The sequence below is a fragment of the Etheostoma spectabile genome, chromosome 23 (genome assembly GCF_008692095.1).
Source record: "Etheostoma spectabile isolate EspeVRDwgs_2016 chromosome 23, UIUC_Espe_1.0, whole genome shotgun sequence".
NCBI lineage: Eukaryota > Metazoa > Chordata > Actinopteri > Perciformes > Percidae > Etheostoma > Etheostoma spectabile.
The window spans coordinates 6200516-6205931 of NC_045755.1; the positions used below are offsets into that span (position 1 = coordinate 6200516).

At 41.9% G+C, this 5416-nt stretch overlaps 1 protein-coding gene and 1 long non-coding RNA gene across 3 annotated transcripts in view; both read left to right on the top strand.

Moving 5' to 3' along the window:
• Positions 1-5416, top strand: part of tafa5a (TAFA chemokine like family member 5a) — a 161429-nt gene that overhangs the window by 82751 nt on the left and 73262 nt on the right. The gene's annotated exons all lie outside the window — the stretch shown is intronic.
• The window catches only part of LOC116673059 (uncharacterized), a 40088-nt gene that overhangs the window by 29961 nt on the left and 4711 nt on the right, over positions 1-5416 (top strand). The gene's annotated exons all lie outside the window — the stretch shown is intronic.

Here is a 5416-nt window from a genome sequence, read left to right on the forward strand (position 1 = left end):
CCCCCCCCCCCAAATCGTGGGTCAAAAATCGTTACAGCGCTAACATATATGTGTATTTGCCACAGCATTCAATCTAACATTTTACTGTGCGTAAGGGTGCAGCAGTTTTGAGTCGAGAGCCGGTCGCAGCTGCACAGCAAGTACATGTGTCTTGGAGTGTAGCCCTCTGGAATTGAGAGGAGAGAGAGAGAAAGTGTGTGTGTGTGTGAGTGTGTAATAAGTGTGGTACTGTAGATGCAGATGTGGGGAAGCTGCGCCAGTGAAAGCCTCCGTAGGGGGCTTTTTATAAGGTTGTGTAATGTCTGTGCAAGTGTGTGTGCACGCAGGCAGGTGTCCTTCCATGCTTCCTTGTGTATATGTGTGCCTTTATGTAGTTAGTTGTGTGTCATTACAGGCTCCAGTAAATGTGTGCCATCCCATTGTGTGTGTGTGTGTGTGAGTGTGTGTGTGTGTGCGTGTGTGTGTGTGCGCGCGTGTGTGTGTGTGTTTTATTTTGGTGTGTTTTGTGTGTGTGTGTGTGTGTGTGTGTGTGTGTGTGCACGCTTAGAAGCCTGCAACTCAGCCAGTCAATAATTAGCACAGACAGCAGGGGGAGGACGATGAGAGAAAACAAGAGGGAAAACAAGACCAAAAAAATGAAAGAAAAAGACAAAATAATAACCGCAGCAAGTGTAGCTGAGTCCCCCACACACCCACCCTCCGGTTACCGTGGAAATCCAGATAAGGATGTTTTCACTCTTATTCTGCTAACAGGGCTCTGCATTGGCTCTGAATACCAATTACACTGGCCTGGCACCTCCTCCACTGGAGATAGAGACAGAAACAGGGGTTGTGGGAGCAAGACAGAGTGACTGGGGGGGGGTACAGACGGGAAGAGATGAATGCAAGGAAAGAGGTAGACAGAGTGGATATAGTTGACTGTATGGAATAATGACAAGCGGGAGTGGGCAGAGAGTGAAGGAAAAGAGAAACCAGTGGCAAATAAGTGACTGTATGTGTCTTTTGGCAGAATGGGTGAGAAGAGGGAGATAAAATGAGTGAAACATGGAGTTTTGGGAGCAGTAAACAACGGGTCCTTAACTCTATCAACACTCCCTCTGTCCACAACCTTTATCTAAAGTGAGCATTGGGAAGAACAAGGTCCCTCCCCCTCCTTTACTGTCCAGGAGCATTTGCTTTGAAGTTAAAGCTACGGTTGACCATCAGCTGGTAATAAAGTCGGCGGCCTGATGATAGCTCTGGTGTTGAAGCCAATGAATAATTTATCATTTATTCCGCGCCGCAGTGAGCACATACTTTCCTTAAAGCACATTGACTGTCTGAGCTCTAGCCCCTGGCTTTATTACCCACGCACACAGCACACACACGTGGACTTGCACACACACATCATAAATAGAGAACTTCCTCTACACACATGACATGACATGCTCGCCATCTTCTCTTTTCTGGCTTTCTTTTGTTATGTATAATAAGCGTTGCTGTTTCCTATGTCCGAGCAAAGTGTGGTGAGGGATGAGACTTCAGGTTGTGATGATCTCCAAGAAAAAGAAAAAAAACTGGACGTGGATATGCTCAAGTCCTTTGAGCTGAGCTACAATGAAGGAGGAAGTGCACTCTTTAACTCTCATAGCACTAACATTGTGTCACTTCTTGCTCTGATATACAATGCCTTGTTGTATCTCTCTTTTCTATCCCTCAATGGCAGCAGCAGTATTTATTTTATTATTGCAGGAGTCAATTTACCTTTGTGACTGGCACAAAAGACTTTTTCAGCTTTGAAAAGCAGCAACTGTGCCGAGCCATCAACTGCAGCTCATCCAGTTATTGTTGAAGGAGGTGTGTACCGGGACACAACGTTCCCTGCCGCATCAGAAGTTATTGTCCTCCCGGACGTGATTCCGGTTTGGTGTTTTGTTGAACGAGATGATGTGTGCATGTCAAGGCGCTGACTTAATGTTGACACGTGTGATTAACTTGCTAAATGATTTCACCGTCACACTCTACTAGGTTTTTTCTGGAGCCCTATGGTGTTTCTCAATCTTCATATCTGAAAGCTGTAGAAACTGGCATGACTGGTAATTGGTTATAAAAATATATTTATTGCACAAAATGAATTCCTTTTAAATGGCAGCAACATATCTCCACTTTGTGGATGTGATCATTATTTATTAAAATGGTAAAGGTAAGGGTTTATTTCAGTCAGGGTTGCAGTTAAAACCACTTAAGTTGAGTCTTGAGAGTCAAAATCTGAGCAGCTTTAAGACCAAGCTTAGGTTGATAGCTGTAGACACCAAAGTCCTGTGGCATGTCTGCACGTACTAATAAGATATGGGAAGCCTGTATGTACAGTAGTCTGAAATGCAAAACCAAATGCTATAAAAGTCCGGAAACGCTCACTGTTGCTTGTTAAGCTCAATACTGTGAGCGCATTGTCATAACTGAAGGCGACTCAGATGTGCATAGCTAGGGCAATCAAACGGAAAAAGCCCACCTCACTCCAACGCCCTGCACACACACATACTTGACTACTGATTTGTGAGTTTGTGATTGATTGTAATTGAAGATTGTTTGCAGTGTAATTCAGGCAGCGTTGGATACTAGCTAGCAGAAGAGGAAGGAGCACATACACGGGACTTGGTTTTGAAAGTCAAATTTGAATTCCTCTGACATTTCTAGACGAAGGCTGAATCAGCTGCCTCTAACAAGCTTGCATAAGCTAAGTAAAATAATTTCCCAGTGACTCACATATACATTAGAGATTTCTTTTCTTGAGCTACATTGATTTTAATAAGCTTTGTCATATATTTTGCCGTGAGTTTTATTGGTGGCCCTACGGAGTATATCCAAATGCATAACCTTAATATTTAACATGGTGGAAGTGACACGGTGCTTGTAATATTGCCAAAGCATCCTTGTGCTAAAAAAATTCCCAAGTAATTGTTTTTTTGGTGACCAACCCTTCTCAGTAATACAGTGGAAATGTTTGCCAGTAACAGCACTTTGGCTACCCAGGAAATTATAACTGTACACAACATAGCCTCGTGTTTAAAATCAAATTTTATCCCAGTAGTTCGTGCATGGTGTCCATGCCAATCTGCACCTCTTTCCAGCAGGGAATATTCCAAACTTATATACAAACAGTATTTTTCTGTATGTGTCTCTCTTTCTTCCTCCTGGCTTTTCTGCACCTGAGGCACGAGATTGCGATATCTTTGCAACCGCGGGGTGGCCAGTAAGGTGTGTTATCACTGTTGACACACTTTAAGGGGCACCACGCGTGTACAAATGACACACACATACAGGAACTGCATTGCACAGATTGCACTGGTGTACCTCAGGGGCAGAGGAGAAACAAACCGGACAGTTCAGATCTGTTTGCTTTAGTTTTGCTCAAATTGACTGTGTTCTATACTCTGTTTAAGACAAAATAGTGGATTTAACAAAAAACATGGCTGCGTGTATGCGCTTGCGTTAGCTTCTGTTTTGCTGTGTGCATTCTGTTCATCATACTGGTAGCCAGGTTTTCTCCTCCTTTATCATTATCTCCTACACTAGCTCATAAATCTGGGTGCTGATAGCGCTTTCTCCAGCGTCCTAATGCATATTCATAACGCCACTACCTAAATATTCATGAGCAAATGTCTGGCCAAACACCTTCCCCCGCCAGAATAGTGAAATATAAGACACAGTTTGCCGTTTTATGTGCTTGTTTTTTGCTGCTGTTTGTGGCAATGGGTGGGGAGTTTTGTAGGAAATGATGCATTTGCACGTCGAAAGGAGAATTATGTGTGCAGAAGTTTCCCTCCGACTATGCAGACGACTTCACCGAGATAGTTTCCCATTTCCATTTTTTTCTCTTTCTCAAAATTGTCCAGGGGCTTGTAGTTGAAGGTGAAAAATGAGCAGAGTAACAACTTTTGATAGGTTTATTTTGCAGAGATGGCACACATACATCACAATTTCAATAATAAATGAAATATTACCATGCAAATTAGAGCTGCATCGCCACTTTTTTTCAGCCAAAACCGAACTATTTTATCCGGTGAAATCAAGTGCACCTTTCAGTTTGTATTGACTAGTGCTTTTTTAGGAGATCTAACATAGTTTTTGATGCAATGTGCATTCCAACTGCAAACACATCTCTATCACATCTATTTTTACACAATCATAAATAGTGCACTCAAAAGTAATGTGAATATTAATCCTGGTTGTCTCTGATTCTCATGTAATGACAGTGCTAATTTCCATTGAGACGAAGAAGAACGCCATGTCTCAGACGAAAAAAAATACAACTAAGACAGGGTGAAAGTGTTTTGTCTTTCATTTATTCACCTTGGTTATTCTCTGCATGAATGACTTGATAGCAGATTGATGGCAGACGTATAAAGAATGGGAGGTGAGTCAGGTAGACATACACATGAAGAGGTTGTCAAGAATCCTGTCATTTTCCCATTAGTTACAAGTGTTTGCTAGAGTGAAAATGAAAGTATACCACAGAGTCAGTCATTGTACACAGACATTGAAATGTGATACCCACAATGAAATTTAAACCTTACCCGGGGCAATGCTCCACTTTTTAACCTTTACCTTCATGTCTTTAACATCAGGAGTAATGATCGGTACAAGAGTAAGTGAGTACTTCCTGTGTTGCGATGGAGCCAACTGAAAGCAATTCAGATTGGCCTCAGAGTGTTGCGGTCCTGGGGACACACTGGATGCTGATACATGAGTGCCTTTTAGCAAACCTTATGATCCAAGCTTAGCTCAACAAAATGGCTGGGCTTATAAAATTGGGGTAACTGCAAAATAACCATTTTATATATATACATATATATATATGTATATGTATATACGGTATGTATGCCGTGCAAAGAAAGGCCTTGAGGGAATTCCTCTATTAATGACCTCGTTTCTACTGATGCTTAATACGGCGTGAGTTTTCTCACACTTTTATTTGATTCATTCAGCCTCCAAGAAAAAGTATAATATATACTGCAGAGTCATTTACCATAGTTTATGACTCAGGCAGTACCTTGACACGCACACAAATATTCTTTTATTATTCCAAATATGACAATATTCTTGCTCTGTGCTCTGTTATGGTTGCTGTACACAAACCAACCAGCCAACCAGTTTGCAAGGCTGCAGACCCAATAAGAAGGAGAAACACAACAACTTTTTAACATTATCAAAGACTTGGATAGCCACAGGTTTTTGGATATTTGCACACATTGCTACGCCGACCTTTTTGAGAAGCTAGTTGAAGGAATGAAAGAGGGACGCTGTGTTCGCACGGTCCAACAAGTCCACCACTGCTGGAAAACTTAGAAAAAAGCTACATGTAAATGGTAATATTAGTAGAATACTTAATTTTATTAGTCATGTAGTGGCACCCCCCCCCCGCTGAAATTAATAA